This window comes from Tamandua tetradactyla, chromosome 22 (genome assembly GCF_023851605.1).
Source record: "Tamandua tetradactyla isolate mTamTet1 chromosome 22, mTamTet1.pri, whole genome shotgun sequence".
In the NCBI taxonomy this organism is placed as follows: Eukaryota; Metazoa; Chordata; class Mammalia; order Pilosa; family Myrmecophagidae; genus Tamandua; species Tamandua tetradactyla.
In genome coordinates this window covers 2,475,605-2,494,027 of record NC_135348.1, presented here as the reverse complement: position 1 = coordinate 2,494,027, position 18,423 = coordinate 2,475,605, and the positions used below count along the sequence as shown (strand labels likewise).

Genomic DNA, 18,423 nt, shown 5'->3' with positions numbered 1-18,423 from the left:
CTTTCCTGGTATAAACCCCCCTTGATCATGGTGTATACTTCTTTTAATGTGCTGTTGGATTCAATTTACTATTATTTTGTTGAGAATTTTTGCATCTATGTTCATGGGGGAGATTGGTCTGTAGTTTTCCTTTCTTATAGCATCTTTACCCTGTTTGGGTATTAAAGTGGTTAGCTTTATAAAATGAGTTAGGAAGCATTCCTTTTTCCTCAAATTTTTGAAAAGTTTGAGCAAGATTGGTGTTAGTTCTTTTTGGAATGTTTGATAGAATTCCCCTGTGAAGCTATCTGGCCCTGGGCTTTTCTTTGTAGAAAGAGTTTTGATGACTTTTGAATCTCTTTACTTGTGATTGGTTTGCTGAGATCATCTATTTCTTCCTGAGTCAGTGTAGCTTGTTTGTGTGTTTCCAGGAATTTGTCCATTTCATCTGTGATGTCTAGTTTCTTGGTGTATAGTTATTCATGGTATCCTTTTATGATATTTTTTATTTCATCAGGGTCTGTGGCAATGACCCCCCTACTCATTTATGATTTTGTTTATTTTTATCCTGTCTCTTTTTTTCTTTGTCTGCCTTGTTGGTGGTCCATAAATTTTACTGATTTTCTCAAATAAACAACTTTTGGTTTTATTGATTCTTCCTGTTCTTTTGTTCTTCCATTCATTTAATTCTGTTTTAATCCTTGTTATTTATCTTCTCATATTTGCTTTGGGGTTAGTTTGCTGTTCTTTCTCAAGTTCCTTCAGGTGAGAGTTAAGTTTTCAATTTTTGCTCTTTCTTCTTTTATAATACATGCATTTAGGGTAATAAATTTCCCTCTCAGCACAGCCTTTCCTGCATCCCGTAAGTTCTCATATGTTGTATTCTCATTTTCATCCATCTCCAAATAGCTACTAATTTCTCTAGCAATCTCTTCTTTGACCCACTCATTGTTTAAGAGTGTGTTATTTATTCTCCATATATCTGTGAATGTTCCTGTTCTTTGGTGGTTATTGATTATCAGCTTCACTCCATTGTGATCAGAGAATGTGCTTTGAACAATTTCAGTGTTTTAAATGTATAAAGACCTGTTTTATGCCCCATCATATGATCTATCCTGGAGAATGTTCCATGAGCACTAGAAAAGAATGTATATGCTGGTGTTTTGGGGTGTAATGATTTATATATGTTGGTTAGATCTAATTCATTTATCAGATTGTTTAAGTTCTCTGTTTCCTTGTTGATCCTCTCTCTGATTGTTCTGTCTCTAGAGGAGAGTAGTGCATTAAGGTCTTCTACTATTATTGTTGAAATGTATATTGCTCCCTTCAGTTTTGCCAATGTCTGTCTCATGTACTTTGAAGCTCCTTGATTGGGAGCATAGACATTTATGATTGTTATTTCTTGGTTAATTGTCCCTTTTACTAATATATAGTGTCCTTCTTTATCTCTTATGATGTCTTTACATTTAGTCTATTTTGTCTGATATTAGTATAGCTACTCTTGCTTTCTTTTGATTACAGCTTGGATGAGGCATCTTTTTCCATCCTTTCACTTTTATCTATTTGTATCCATGTGTCTAAGGTGAGTCTCTTGTAAGCAGCATATAGCTTGACTATGTTTCTTCCATTCTGCCAATCTATATCTTTTAATTGGTAGGTTTAGTCCATTAACATTCAAAGTTATTACTGTAAAGGCATTTCTTGAATCCACCATCTTTTGGATTTTATTTGTTAGATATATAGGTTCTTTTCCCTCTATCTCTTTTTATCCTTTCGATTACCCTTACTAGTACTCTTCAATTCTGTGACCTCCTTCTCTTGTCTTTTTTTTTTTCAGCAGGCAGGACTTCCTTTAGTATTTCTTGTAGAGCTCTTCTTTTGTTGACATATTCCCTCAGCCTTTGTTTGTCTGTGAAAATTTTAATCTCTCCCTTGGTTTTGAAGGACAATTTAGCTGGGTACAGAATTCTTGGTTGGAAGTCTTTCTGTCAGGAACTTAATTATACCACTGCTTCTTGCCTCCATAGTACCAGTTGAGTAGTTTGAATTCAGTCTTAAATGGTTTCCCTTGTATGTAGTAGATTGTATTTCTATTGCCACTTTCACAATTTGCTGCTTCTCTTCAACATTTGACAGACTGATTAGTATGTGTCTTCTGGTAGACCTATTTGGATTTATTCTATTTTTCTATTTGGAGTTTGTTGGGCTTCTTTGATTTGCATATTTATATCTTTTATGAAGTTTGGGAAGTTTTCCCACATTATGTCCTCCATAAATCTTCCTAGCCCTTTACTCTTCTCTTCTCTTTCTGGGACACCAATGATTCTTATATTTGTGCACTTTGTTTTACCTATCATTTCCCTGAGACCCAATTCAAAATTTTCCATTGTTTTTGTCATTTCTTCTTTTGTGTGTTCAAAATCAGTTGTCCTGTCCTCTAGTTCACTTATTCTTTCTTCTCCCTCTTCAAATCTTCTTTTGTGTGTCTCTAGTGTATTTTTTATTTGGTCTACAGCATCTTTAATCTTTGATATCTATTTTTCTATTTATTCTTTCAAATCCCTCTTTAAACTCTTCTAGTGTCTTCTTAATCTCCTCTATGTCATTAGCCATCACACTGGTTTTATTTAGTAAAGTTATATGAACATCTTTGATTAGTTGTTCCAAAATCTGTGTCTCCTCTGATATTTTAATTTGGTCATTAGATTGGACCGTATCTTCTGCATCTTCATGTGGTTAATGATCTGCTCTTGTCTTTGCAGTAGGTAAATATCTTGATAGGGTTACTTTGGATGTTGATTTTCTTTAGTAGTTTAAAGCTTTGTATTTATGGAACAGGTATGGAGCAGGATTTGATGTGTGGGGAGGGGAACAATTGTGTGGTGGCAGGTTGTGGTGCAGGTATATGCATGGATCAGGGGCTCTACACTGATTGTGAGGTGGGGGTCATGGGGTTGTGGATGTGTGGTATCAGGGCTGTGGGGGCGAGGTGCAGCTCAGGTGGGAGCACAGGAGCAGGGTGTGGCATGGGGGATACAGAGGTAGTGTGTGGCAGGAGGCAGATGGGGGACTGAGCAGATGTGCTGGGGCTGGTATGTAGGCCGGTTGCAGTGGGTGCATGAAGTGTGTGGGTTGTGGGTGTCAGGGTGCGGGGCACAGGAACAGAAGTCAGGGCACAGGGAGGTAGGGGCGTGGTGTGTCCTTGCAAAGGGAAAGGGGTCCAGGGGTGCCAGGATGTGGTTGTGACTCATAAGTGTATGGCTGGGGGCACAGATCACAGAGGTTGTGGGACATGTGTGAAGGGTGGGTGATGACTAGTGTGCAGGGCCCTGGTATGGGTCCACAGGTAAAGGATGAGGTGGAGTAGGGGTCCCTGCTTGTGCAGGGCAGAGGCTATGTGGCATAGATGTGTCCGTGAGCACCTGCCAGGTCTGGGAGAAGGGCATTTGTGCCATGAGGTGAGGCAAGGGTGTGCCCATGTGCAGGACAGGAGGGTTGGGCTCCTGTGGTCAAGACGTCCATGCACAGATATGTGGGTACCTGGCAGAAAGGATGTGGCTGTGCTGGTGCATGGATCTGGAGGGGCAGGGCCCTGGTGTATGCAGGTCTGTGGGGCAGGGACCTGGAGTGCACGTGCACAGAGCTCAGGGCAGCAGGGTGGGATCGTGCCTGTGTGAGCTAGGGGCGGGTGTGGCATGAATGTGCAGGTCAGTGCTGGCCCAGAGCTGAGGGGGCATGTGCACATGCACCGTCCTGGGGGCCGGATGCTGATGTGCATGTGCACATAGCTCAGGGGGATCCAGGCAGAACTGAGTGAGTGTATGGGCTGGGGGCAGGTGTGGACTGGGTATGAAGTTGAATGTCTGCAGCCTGAATGCAGAGGTGACTGCCTGCAGGGGGTAGGGAGGGGGAGATGGGGGTCGAGGGGTTGGCCGTGTGTCTGTAGGTCTTGGGAGGGGTGGGATGAGATTATGGGCTTGCGGAACAGGTGTGTTGGGCTGTGGCAGGCGTGTGCTTGGGGTAGGGGTGTGGGGCAGGAATGCACAGGGTGGGTGTTCAGGGCAGGGGCACTTGGAGCATGTTGGGGAAGCGGGTGTCGGGGTCAAGGTGCGTGGGGTGTGGGGGGAGTCGTGGGTCCAGGGCCGGGGCTGCACGTTTGAGAGTAGGGTGTTCTAAGAAGGCTTCTTGGCTTACTTCCTTGTCTCCCTCTCCCTCTCTGTGCACTCCTGACCACTCCAGGCTTCCATCTGGAAATGGACCACCTTGGCTGCCTGCACTAGCTGGACAGTTTCTGGTTCTCTGCATCTCAATTCTTCTGCTTTTTCACCCTCCCTATGTGTTGTAGATGGCCCTCACAAATTACTTACTCTCTGGAATCACTCTCCTAGTCTTTTTTTTTTTTTTTGTCCCTTCTCTAGCTATTCTTTGGAGCAGAAGTGAACTCGACCTATCCTCTTTTGCCATTTTCCCAGAAGTCCTTTTAGATGAATTTTTTAAAAGTTTGATCAATTGAGTTGTTATGTGACTTCAATAAAAAAAATCAGATATGCTTAACTAAAATTTGCTGACCACACTTTTAAAAGACATGATTCAGAACTAAACTGACAAAAATCTATATTACCCTGCTTATGTGCATAAAAGTCATGTCACAAGCTGATTTTAAATTAATTTCTTTTTGTTTGTTTTTGTTTTTTCAAACTACTTTATTTTTAAACAGGTCACCATATGGAGCTTTCAGCCCATTGTGCCATTATACAAGCTACGAAAGTTTGCTCAGTAGCTGAGGGGTACCCTCTCGTAGCATATATGAAAGTGAATAAAAATCCATATAAAACAAATAACCAAGTAGTTTCCATGGGAACACAGGTAAGTGTGACCCCATTTCCTGGTCTTCCAGATTGCTGCATCTGTGCCAACCTATTTGTATAAAGACATTTCAAAACCAGCAATAATTAAGCTAAATGGTACCACCAAACCCTTTAATGCAAGCTAAACTCACAATTAACAGCTACAAAAATGGTATTTACACATTAATACTAGCTGAAGCCCAAGTTGCTAGATGATGTTTCATTCCACTTTTCTAAGCACAAGGCACAAGCGGGGTGCCAATATCTTGCTCCTCTACATTGCATGGAGAATCATGGTTCTTAACTTGTATGACTTGCCATGTCAGCCTGGACTTCACATAGCAGCATATCATTGGCCTCTGGAACCCATTGAAAGTAGAAGCAGCAGCCATGGTGTAAGCACCCATGTTTTCAAACAGCATTTAGTCACCATGTCCATTTCCAGCAGGTCATAGCCCTCCACGATTCGATCAAGTCCATCATATGTCGGTCCCCATGTGCTAGATGAATAGCATTTCTCATCTGGTTTGAGTCTCTTTTATAGAAGGGGCTTTACATGTGCATGATCATAGAGGATGCAATCAGATGACCCATATACTCCATCATTCATATAATACATAATAACAAAATACTCAATTCTTCTTCATCATCAGAGCCTGTTGGCTCCTTTAATAGAGGATTTTTTTGGCAATGATATTCACTGAAAGAGTGAATGTTGATGCAACATAATATCTCTGCCTAGTTCTGCTATGATTTTCACTTAGAGTCTGACGGAAAATATTTGTCTAATGCTGGATTAATTGCACTGGTGATCTCTTCAAATTTAAGCTTCACATTATTGAATCCAGGAAAGCCACCACCAGTATCAAGCAGATATATGCTGAAGCCAACCTCAGCTCCCATGTCAGAGACGCAGTGGGGTATCCAAGATTGCCGCATGAAGGTTTCAGGATCAGTACAGCCGCTTCCCACATGGAAGCTGACACCAATGACATTAATATTTAGCTCTTTAGCCTGTTCCAAAGCCTGCTGGCTTTGAGCGTGGCTCCAAATTTTCAGGCAACAGACTGCTTTGGAGTGATCTGTGGCAATCTGCAAAACCATCCTTGCCTTTGGATGTGCCCTAGCCACTTTCATCAACTCAATTGAACCATCAATTGAGTGACCATCAAACGTCATCACCTCAACTCCATTACTGGCTGCATACTTAATTTGGGACACTTGTTTACAAAGGTTTGCATAGATTAACCACTCGGGAGGCATGCTGAGGCTCTGCACCAACTGTATTTCACTCTTGCTAACATAGTGAAATCCTGTCCTGAAGACAGCCAAGGTCTTTACATTGGCTCTTCTGTCATTGCATTTGACTGCATAGGATGAGGTGACACGAAAGGAGCTTTTAACCATCTTAGATGTTTCTTGAGAATGTCTCTAAGGTCTGTAACATAGAAGGTATCTTTATTTTCTGAAAACGACATTTCATTAATTTTTTGATCCAGACTGTCCTTGACAATAAAACCTCTACCAGGGAAGTGGTGGTCAAACTCTCATTACTGAAGTTGTTCATGGTTTCTCGATGTTCTAAGAGATGGAATGTAAAGAAACTATTTCCAACTTTTCTTGAAGGCAATTCTCCAGGAATTCCAAACCCTAATGAATGATAAGACTTCTTCCTTTGGACAGTAATGGAAATATTTTGCCAGTACATGGGCACCACAGGTTGGTTCCGAGGAGGTATTGCAACCAGCGCTGTCCCTGTGGCCTCAGCCTTCCTACCTACCTTGCTACCTCCAGCCAGGGACCACTGGAGGTGGTGGCTTTGGGGCCTGGCTGTTAATTTCACTTTAAGTTTTAAATGGAGACATGTATTTACATATTAAGCATAATATTAACTCTCTGAAGTAGAATCATAGTTATTCTTTCTACCCCACATCACTACTGGAAGACAAGCAGTGTCCTGCATGCTGGAGAATTAGGTTTTCCTTTGCAACCAAGGCAGATAAAGATTTTATTTTTGAAAGGATGTAAGTTGTTTCAAGTAGCTAAAAGAAGAAAGTTGCAGGGGCTGGATGAACTTTCCTCCAAGACTAAAGGAAGGACAAAGGAATGTATATTGGTTTGTTAATGCTGCCAGAAACGCAATATATCAGAAATGAGTTGGCTCTTACAAAGGGAATTTATTAAATTACAGGTTTACAGTTCTAAGGCTATAAAAATGTCCAAACTAAGGCATCCAAGGAAAGATACCTTGACTCAAGTAAGGGTCAAAGTCATTAGGGGTTTCTCTATCAAATGGGAAGTCACATGGTGATGTCTGCTGATCCTTTTGCTTCTGGTTTCAAACAGTTTCCCCAGGGGAGTCTTCCTTCTGCATCTCCAAATGTCTTTCTCTGTGTCAGCTCTGAAAATTTTTCCAAAATGGTTCCTTCTTAAAGGATTCCAGTAAGTTTACCTGCCTTGAATTGGCGGGGACACATCTCCATGGAAATCACCTAATCAACAGGTCCTACCCACAGTTGGGTGGGTCTATTCTCCATGGAAACAACTTAATCAAAATTATACCACCTTATAATATTGAATCATGATTAAAGAACATGACTTTTCAGGGCACACAACAGTTTCAAACTGGCACAGCATGTTATGTTGAGTAGCTGGAACTTGCATCAGCTTCCCTGGTAGTATTGGGGAGGTGATAGGGATTTCAGAGGGAAGAGTTACATGGTGTTTCAATCCAGAAGGACTGGATTCAAACTACAAAGGTTCCTACCTAAGCAGAGATTCTCATATGCCAGCAAGTCTAGAAAGAGCAAAACTTTCTACCTGGGATTCTTTCTCATAGAACCAGTTCAAATGGCATGCTGAGCTGTTCAAAACCAGACACCCAACCACTATGCTGGTTCACAAAATATAATGGAGTTTTAGCATGTATGCTTATATTTAGAGTCTAAGATCAGGAAACAAGTTCATTTCACTCTAACTTTTATACTGGATTATATTTGTAAAACATGAAAAATTAACAAATTTATTTAAAATTCTCAATGCCTTGCTGATTTGCCTAGTTTCTTGTACAAGTACCCTCTCTACTGTCAAGCTATTCTCAGTCCACACCATGTCCGAAAACAGCTCCTACCTCCAGCTTCAGTTAAGGGGAAGAAGAATGAAGGCAATAAATAAATAAATAAATAAATAAGAAAGGTAGAGAAATTTAGAAATAAAATAAGGGAAGTTAAAAAGTGCTCTGGAACAATGGGTAACATTTATATACAGAATAGAAAAATAAGACTGAAAATCCAAAAAGATGAATAAGAACACTAATTCTTCCCTTCATCCACCTCCAATACTGTTTCAATAACTATTTCCATTTCAGTTTTTTAAAAAGAAAATATATTTCAAAACACACTTCTAGGAAAAGATGTAGCATTTAAGGGAATATCTTGTTCTTTAAGATCATGTACTGCTCAGTCATGGTATTTACAAACCTGTAATAATAGTTCATTTAACAGTCTCTTTATTGAATCCTGGTTCTGAGATACATTTCAAAGAGAGTTATAAACTTCTTTCCTTTGTATTACTATAAACACACTCATGGTTACAGAGAATAGAATCAATCTCTAGGTCCATATATACATATGATATATAGTATCATATACACATTTAATTAGCTGATCACTCATTTAAAAATTTTTAAATTTAGTTCTAATGGTCATGAGTCTGTGATGTGCATATGTTATCTCTAGTTGATGCTCTTACTTATTAATAGCATATCATAAATGCTAAGAAAAGAAAACAGGGAGAAATCCAAGAAACTAAAAATAAACTCAGACAAACTTTTTCTTAAACAAGCACAAAGACACATGCTCAAAAAAGTGCTTATTTAGTAATAATTGCACCAAAGTTTTCAGATTTCACTCGGGTACCTATTCTAAGCAATAAGTTGAACTGCTCTGCTTGTTCAAAAGTCTTTTATATTTAGCACTGTAGTTGCAAAATTCCCAATCTAAAAGTGTTTTCATAAAAATTTTAAGTACCTGATCAACAAAAAGTTAATAATGAAAGCAAGTAAAATCAGTAAGAGGAAACATCTGTTTGCTCCAGATATTCATTTTCTTTCACATTGTACTTTTCTAGCCTTACAATGGAAACAAAATGAGCCTCCAAATTTGCTCATTAAAATATCTTTGTTCTTCTAATTTAATAGTCTAGATAAATTTCATTTCTCCTAAAATCATTTCTGATTAAAGATTCTATATATAACTGAAATCACCTTTTGGTTGGCTAAAGAAAAAACAATCAAACTGCTGGGGAAAATATGCTGTATTCTTACTTAATAAAAACTGTGCAGAAGTGTATATAGTGCAGTGAAACTGAAGCATGTAGTCCCTAACATAAGTGACAGAAATTCAGAGAAGATAGATAGAAGTGAAGACTCAAGTGATAGAGTGTGGGAATAGAGATGGTCCTCAAAAGACAAGGGAATTTTAATAGGTAGAATGAGTGGGAATAGATTCAATATGAAAGAATAGTATTCATATTTCCATTTACTCAGCAAATATTTTTGAACATAGATTTGTGTGAGAAACATCCTAAGAACTAGAGATAAATTGATGAGCAAGACAAAGTCTTTGCCTTCAAAGAGATTTTATTCTATTGAGAATCAAATGAACTTACATGAGGTAGTATTTGATAAGGTTCATCATTCCCGCCTGCTTTCCTCCATTGTCTTCTGTGAGGCCAGACTTGCCTGTTTCTCTTTCTGTTCTTGTCTTCATTTCCAGACTGCTATGATGGGTTGGTTTAAACAATGAAAATTTATTGGCTCATGTTTTTGGGGCCATCTAAAGTCAGCACATCAGCAAGGTGATGATTCCTCCCCAAAGACTGCAGTGTCCTGAGGCTAACTGCTGCTGATCCTTGGGTGTCTTCAGCTTTCCTGTCACAAAGCAATACTGCTCCTCACCTTTCTCTTTTGGGTTCCCTTGATTTCTGTCTCCCTGCTTCAAGCTTCTTCCTATGTCTTTCTCTTGATAAGGCCTCCAGTCATAGAATCAAGACCCATCCTGATTCAGTTAGGCCACAACTTTACTAAAAATAGCATCTTCAATAGGTCCTATTTAAAACAGGTTTGTACCCACAGGAATGGGATTAAGATTAAGAGCATGTTATTTTTACCCCTGCAATTCAATCTATGACAGTCATTAAGCCCATTCTTTTTTACTTTGGTTCTTTCTTTCTCATCTCATGGATCTCTAACCTGACAGTGCCCGAGGACTCAATTCTTGAGCCTCTCTACATTCATTCTTTTGGTCCAGGCTCATGTTTAAATACAATCTAAATGCAGATATCATCCACATTTACATCTTCAACCTTGACCCTCTCCCATGAACTCCAGTCTCATATTTAACCACATATGCCATGCCTAGTCTTGGATTTCTAATAGGCATTCAAACATAGTGGGTCTGAAAGCACACTCCTGATTTCTTCTTCAAAAATGTCTTCTTGCCATCTTCCCCATCTTAGTAAACAGCCCTACCTTGGTGCTTTTGCTGTGATTACTTAATAGCTTTTTCCTTTTTTTCCCCACAAATTAAATAGTAATTAAAATTTAAAAACCAAATTACAAAAAAGATATAAAGTAAAAATTTCTCTTCACTATTATTTTCAATCCTTCTCTCCTACTCAGAGGTAGCTAAGTTGAATATGTATTATCTTTACGTACAAACACACACACACAAAATAATTTGGCTTGTTTACATTCTTATACAAACCAATTATTTTGCTATGCTTTCTTTGCTTGTCAATATATTTCTGGAATTCTGTTATATTATTCTATAGCTCTATATATTTAATTTACCTTAACTTTTATTCATTAACTTATCAACTTTAGGATCTTTTTAACTCCAGCCATAAAAGATAAAGAAATCACTTTAGTTATAATACATCCCAGAATTTCTCTGAATGCCATGCCTAACTTTGATGGTTACAGACATAAAGTTTATATTTATATCTGCAACTGTAATCCCCTAATGTGTTTCCATTTGAATCCCAAAGTTATAAGGATTCAATGCCTGTCATTGATTGATGCCAACATTTCTTGTTGCACAATGTTTGTCTTCTATTAGTTTCTTCAAAAGGGATTCATGATAACTATTCAGTTATTGATGTGGGAAGAAAACATCATCTCTTACTTTTGTAACTAAACAGCAATATGACTGGGTATAAAAGTCTTTGGTCACATTTATTTTTTCCTTGAGAGCTTTGTAGGCATTGAATACTTGACTTCTGAAATTCAATATTTCTATAGAAAAGGATAACCTAAACTTTTTTTCCCAGTGGTGCTGTAAGGAAGAACCACAGACTAGTTAGCTGAAACAACAGAAATGTATTGCCTGTAGATCTAGAGCTTAGAAGTCCAAAATCAAGATGTCAATAGAGCCATGGTTCCTCCTGAGTAGAGAAAACATTCCATGCCTCTCCATTGTCTTTTGGTGGATAGCCAACAATCCATGGTATTCCTTGGCTTGTGGCAACATAACCAAATCTTCTGTCTCTTATTGACTGTATCCAAATTTCCTCTGCTTATAAGGGTATCAGTTATGTTGAAATAAGTGTTCATACTAATTCAGTTTGGCATCCTCTTAACAAATAACATTTTGAAAGATTTCCTATTTCCAAGTGGGATTACATTCATGGCACCAAGGGCTAGGACTTGAACATGTCTTTTTGACTGAATAATTCAGTTCAGAACACTTGCTAATGTATAGCATTTTTACTCCCTGACAAAAGTATTCCCATATAATATGTTTAGTAATTTTGCTGTGCTGTGTCTAGAGATCAGTTTTTTCTGGAATACAGTCTACTCTTTCAATACCTTTCAATTCTCCTTCTCTCTCTTTTTCATCTCAATTCTCCTTTAATTTCCAAAAAAAAGTTACTTGAGTTAAACTTTTATTTAGTCTATATTCTTGTTTATAAATTTCTTTAATTGTATCAGACATACAGAAAAGTACAGAAATAAGTATGAAGTTTAAGGAATTATTACAAAGTAAAGATTTATATAGAAACACCACTCAAGTCAGGAGGTAAAATATTAACAGTACCCCAGAAATTCCCCTAAGTTGGCTTCAAAAATTGAATAACTATGATCTTACCCTTTTATAAACTTCAGATGAAATCATATTGTATATATTTAACTATGTCTTGTTTTGTTTTAACATTAGATTTGTGAAATCATCCATTTGCTGTGTGTAACTGTAGGCAATTAATTTTCATTGCCATTTATTTATATACCATAATTTATTCATCTATTCTGCTGTTCAATAACATTTATGTTTATCTATGTTTTATCTAATTGAGCTACCATGAACATTATTGCTCATATCTTTTGCTGCAAGTGTGCAAAGGTTTCTGTTTTGCGTATATAAAAAGAGTGAAATGACTAAGTAAAAAGATGCTTGACTTTGCATAGAATGCCAAAGAGCTTTCAAAAAATACATTCCCAGTTTATATCCTGTTCTATTTACTAGCTGCTAACACAATTACTATACTATGGGTTGCCTTAACAACAGGAATTTTGGGGCTCAGTTTCAGAGACTAGGAGGATCGCTTCCTCCCAGGGTCAGTATCTTCTATCTGGCTGGTAATCTTTGAGGTTCCTTGACTTTTTCATCACATGACAATGCACGTAACAATGTCTTCTCCTTTCTCTTCTGAGTTCTGTTGACTTCCAACTTCTGGCTGCTCCCAGTGGCTTCCTCCATTTATAATTTTCTTTGCTAATAAAGGCTTCAGTCATATTGAAGTAAAGGCCACCATCATGCAGTTTGGGAACTCCATAACTAATAACATCTTCAGAGGTCCTATTTATAAATGATTTCACACCTGCAGGACTAAGGGCTGGGACTGAACATGACTTTTGTGGGAAATATGATCCAATCCCCAAATTATCTTCTCAATGCATTAGAGTTTTCACTGCTTCATAACCTCACCAACACTTGACCATGTAGGTCTTTTATAATGTTGTCCATTTTTTCAGTGGAATTGAATCACATTGTAGTTTTAATTTAAATTTTCCTGATTATTAATGACAGTGGATTACTTTTTATATATACATTGGTTATTTGGATATCCTCTTTTGTGGAGTGACTGTTGCAAATTTCTTTCCCAATTTTCATTTGAGTTGTCTGTTTTTTTTCTCACATTGATTTGTAGTTGTACTTTATATATTCTGAATGTGAGATATTTTATAAGTGTTACAAATGTCATCTCCCATTGAGGGCTTCTTTTGAAGAAAAAGTTTCATTAGAAGAATGTGGGGTTACAATCAATCATTCATAAAATACAGGATTACCTTATACCACCCCACCAACAACTTGCATTGCTGTGGTGCACTTGTTACAACTGATGAAAGAATATTAAATTAGTACTATTAATTATCATCCACAGTTTACATTATGTGTTTTTCCCATATACCACCTGATTGTTAATACCTTGTCTTATTGTCATATATTTGCTGTAATTCATGAAAGAATAACCTTATTCTTGCTTTATTAACAACAGTCCATCATCTACAATAGGGTTCATTGTGTTGTACAGTCCTATGTTTCATCTTTTAATTTTTATTCTACTGACATATGTGACATTTTAACCACATGCACCTACATAATTCAGTACTGTTGATTACAATCACAATAATCTGCTGCCATTACCACCATCCATTTCCAAATCGTTACAATCAACCTAAATACAAGTTCTGTATGAATTAAGCATCAACTCCCTATTTCTTTAAATCCATTTGTGCCAGTTTGAAAATATTATGGACCCTAGAAAAGCCATGCTTTAATCCTGATCCATCTTGTGGGAGCAGCCATTTGTTTTAGTCCTAATTCAATATTCCAGGTGGAAATTTTGATTATATTGTCTCGATGGAAATGTGGCAAGCCAAATTGTGGACGTGACCTTTTGATTAGAGGGAGATGTGACTCCACCCATTCCAGGTGGGTATTGATTAGTTTACTGGAATCCTTTAAAAGAAGAAACATTTTGGAGAAAGCCAGAAATGACAGAGCTGACAGAAACTTCAGAGCAGAGCTGACACAGATGCTGACACTTGGAGAACAGAGACATGATGTTTGGAGATGCTTGGAGCCCAGCAGACGTCGAAATGTGATGTTAAGCAAGCCAGAACTTGGAGAGAGCCAAGGGAAGCCAAGAGATGAAAGCCAACCCTGGAGAAGCAAAGTGAGGAACCCCCACAGGAACAGAGGCTGAAAGCACAATCCCAGGAGCAAGGGACCAGCAGTGCCAACCACGTGACTACCCAGATAACAGAGGTGTACCTGACACATCAACCTTCCTTGAATTAAGGTATCTTTCCCTGGATGCCTTAATTTGGAAACTTTTATAGGCTTAGAACTGTAAAGTTGTAACTTATTAAATTATCCTTTTAAAAGCCATTTCAGTTCTGGTATATTGCATTCTTGCAGCTGGCAAACTAACACACCAATCTATCCCCTGATAACCTTTATTCTAGATTCTAACTCTATATGTTTGCTTATTATAATTAGTTCATATCAGTGAGTTCATAAAATAATTGCCCCTTAGTGTCTGGCCTATTTCACTCACCATAATGTCCTCAAGGTTCATCTCTATTGACACATTTATCAGGACTTCATTCTTTTCTCTCTCTCTCTCCCTCTCTCTCTCTTTTTTTTTTTTTTTTTTTTTTTTTTTTGGCTTGCTGAACTTCATTGATGTTACATGACATGGTAGGGCTCTCAGCTCCCCCCCCCCCACCTTCTTTAGGGCATCTAGGATGGATGCTGTGGATGAAGGGCAACTCTCACTGTTGGTAAATCGAGTTGGGACCAGGACTCCCAAGCAGCTGATGGCCTCTCTCTTACTCTCATGTTGTCATTGGGGCTGTTGGTCCAGGGGCTCAGACTCTTTGGAGGCCACATAAACCATAAGATCCGCCACTCTGTTGCAGTAGCTAACTTCATTGTTGTACCAAGAAGTGAGCTTGACAGAGTAGTTGTTGAGAGCAATACTAGCCTAAGCATCAAAAGTGGAAGAGTTGGTGTCACTGTTAAAGTTCCCAGAGACAACCTGGTCCTCAGCGTAGTTCAGTATGCCCTTTAGGAGGCTCTGCTTTACTACTTCTTGATGTCATCATATTTGACTGCTTTCTCCAGTCAGCAGTCAGATCCATGATGGACACACTGGAGTTTGGATTGTGGAAGGTCATTCCAGTGACCTTCCCATTCAGCTCCAGGATGACCTTGCCCACTTCCTTGGCAGTGTCAGTAGATGCAGGGATGATATTCTGGGCAGCCCTATGGCTGTCACATCAAAATTTCCTGGAGGGGCCATCCACAATCTTTGGGGTGGCAGTTATGGTGTGGATAGTGGTCATGAGTCCCTCCATGATGCCAAACTTGTCAAGGATGACCTTGACCAGGGGACCCAGGGAGTTGGTAATGCAGGAAGCATTACTGGTGATCTTGAGGGAGTTGTCATAGTTCTCATGGTTCATGTCCATCACAAGCATGGGGGCATAGGCCAAAAGGGCAGAGATGATGATTCTTTTGGCACAACACTTCAAATGAGTCTTAGTCTTTTCCATGGTTGTGAAGACACCAGTGGACTTCTCAACTATTCAGCATGAGCATCTCCCCATTTGATGTTGTTGGGGGGGTGTCTCATTCCTGGAAGATAGTAATAGGATTCCCATTGATGACAAGCTTCCTGTTCTCAACCTTGATGGTACCTTTGAACTTGCCATGGGTGGAATCATACTGGAGCATGTAGACCATATAGTTGAGGTCAATGAAGGGGTCATTGATGGCAACAATCTTCATTTTGCCAGGATTTACTGCAGCCCTGTTTGCCAGGCACCCAATATGGCCCAATATGTTTATTCTGACCTTCACCCTTGTGTCTCAGTGGTGCAGCTTGCACTGCGTGAAAAGATGCAGCTGCCTATTGAGTGGGAAGGAGCAGAGAGCCCATTCTTTTTATGGCTGAATAATAGTCCATTGTCCTTATACACCTCATTTTGTTTATCCATTCATCTGTTGACAGACACTTGGGTTGCTTCCATATTTTGGAAATTGTGAATAAGGCCACTGTGAACATTTGTGTGCAAATATCTGTTCAACACCCTATTTTCAATTCTTTGGGGTACACACCTAGTAGAGGAATTGCCAGTTCATATGGAAATTCTATACTTTGTTTCCTGAGGAACTGGCAAACACAGTGGCTGCACTACTTTAATTTCACACCAGCAATGAATAGCTGTTCCTATTTCTGCACATCCTTTCCAATATTTGTAGTTTTCTGTTTTTTTAAATAGTAGCCATTCTAGTAGGTGTGAAATGTTATCTCATTATGGTTTTTACTTGCATTTCCATAATATCTGGTGATGTTGAGCATCTTTTCTTGTGCTTGTTAGCTAATTATATATCCTCTTTGGAGAAATGTCTAGTCAAATCTTTTGCTCATTTTAATTGGGTTGTTTGTCTTTTTATTGTTGAGCTGTAGGGTTTCCTTACATATTCTGGCTTTTAAACCCTTATCAGATATGTGATTTCCAAATATTTTCTCCCATTGGATATGTTTTCTTTTCACTTTCATGACAAATTCCTTTTATGCCCCCAAATTTTTAATTTTAAGAAAATCCCATATATCTATTTTCTTTCATTGCTTGTGCTTTGGGTGTAAAGTTTGAGAAACCACTGTCTGATGCAAGACCTTGAAGATGCTTCCCTACATTTTCTTCTAGAAGTTTTAAAATTCTGGTTTTTACATTTAAGTGGTATGAGATAGGGGTCCTCTTTCATTCTTTTGCATATGGATATCCAATTCTCCCAGAGCCATTTGTTTAAGAGACTATTCTTTCCCAATTGAGGGGCTTGACAATCTTGTCAAACATCAATTGGCCATAAGTGTGGGAGTCTATTTCTGAACTCTCAATTTGATTCCATTGGTCAGTATATCTATCCTTTTACCAGTACCATACTGTTTTGACTGCTGTACCTTTGCAACATGCTTTAAAGTAAGGAAGTGTGAGTCCTCTAAATTTATTTCTCTTTTTCAAAATGTTAATGGCTATTTGGGACCCCTTTCCCTTACAAATAAATGAATAATTGGTGTTTCCATTTCTGCAAAGAATTGGTAAATGGCTTTTCCAATTTTGCACAGTATGCTGTAGGGATTTCAGTTGGGATTGTGATGAATTCGTAAATCATTTTGGATAGAATTGACATCTTAATGATATTTAGCCTTGCAATACATGAACATGAAATGTCCTTCCATTTCTATAGATCTTCTTTGATTACCTTTAGTAATGTTTTGTATTTTTCTATGTACAAGTCCTTTGCATACTTGGTTAAGTTTATCCCTAGATAATTGTCTCAGTTGCTATTGTAGTGAATTCTTTTCCTTGATTTCCTCTTCTTGCTTATTACTAGTGTACAGGAACACTACCAATTTCTGCATGTTGCTTTTTGTAGGAGCCAAGGGTTAATAAAAAACCTGCAGAATTTATTGGGAGTGACTGGCTTCAGAGTGGCCTTGGCAGTAAACTGTGGAGACTGTTATCTGCTTACTTGGAGGACAGTCTGAGAGGGACAGAATGTTTGTTTTTTTTTAAGCCCCAAGGTCTTTTTAGCTATCTCTTGTATGTAGGGAGTAATATACTGAAAAGCAGGCTTGGTCAGCAAAAGAGCTTTGAGAAAGGATATAAAATAAAGCAGCTGAAGCTCTTCAGGGCTGCAGTCATCTTGTCTGTCTAGTGTGTCTGTGTGTATTCATTTCGCAGGGTTGCTGAAAGATTGCAACACTTTTGTACTCTGCCACTTTGCTGATCTCCTTTTTAAGCTCTAGAGGCTTTATTGTAGATGTTTTAGGACTTTTTATATATAGGATCATGTCATTTGCAACAGTGAAAATTTTACTTCTTCCTTTCCAATTTTGATCCCATTAATCCTGTTTCTTGCCTAACTGCTCTGGCTAGAACATCTAGCACACTATTGAATAAAAGTAATGACAGTGGGTGTGGTAGATTCCGTTGTCAACTTGGCCAGGTGAAGGCACTTAGTTCTGTTGCTGTGGTCATGAACCAATGATATGTGAACCTCATCTGTTGCTGATTACATCTGTAGTCGGCTAGGAGGTGTGCCTGTGGCAGTGAATGATGTTTGACTTAATTGGCTGGTGCTTAAATGAGAGAGCACAATGTAGCACAGCCCAAGCAGCTCAGCATACCTCATCTCAACACTTGCAGCTCAGCCCAGGCCTTTGGAGATGCAGAAAGAAATCACCCCAGGGAAAGTTGTTGGAACCCAGAGGCCTGGAGAGAAGGCCAGCAGAGACCACCCTGTGCCTTCCCACGTAAGAAAGCACCTCAGCTGAAAGTTATCTGTCTTTCCTCTGAAGAACTAACAAAATAAATTCCCTTTTATTAAAAGCCAATACATCTCTGGCGTGTTGCATTCTAGCAGCTAGCAAAGTAGAACAGATTTGGTACCAGGAGTGGGCTGCTGCTGCGGTTTGCAAATACCAGATATGTTGGAATGGTTTTTTGGATGGCTAAGGGGAC

General features: G+C 38.7%; 1 pseudogene; it reads right to left on the bottom strand.

Moving 5' to 3' along the window:
- Positions 1-5,002: 5,002 nt before the first annotated feature.
- On the bottom strand, positions 5,003-6,393 carry LOC143666014 (ornithine decarboxylase pseudogene; annotated as a pseudogene).
- Between the last annotated feature and the right edge of the window lie 12,030 nt (positions 6,394-18,423).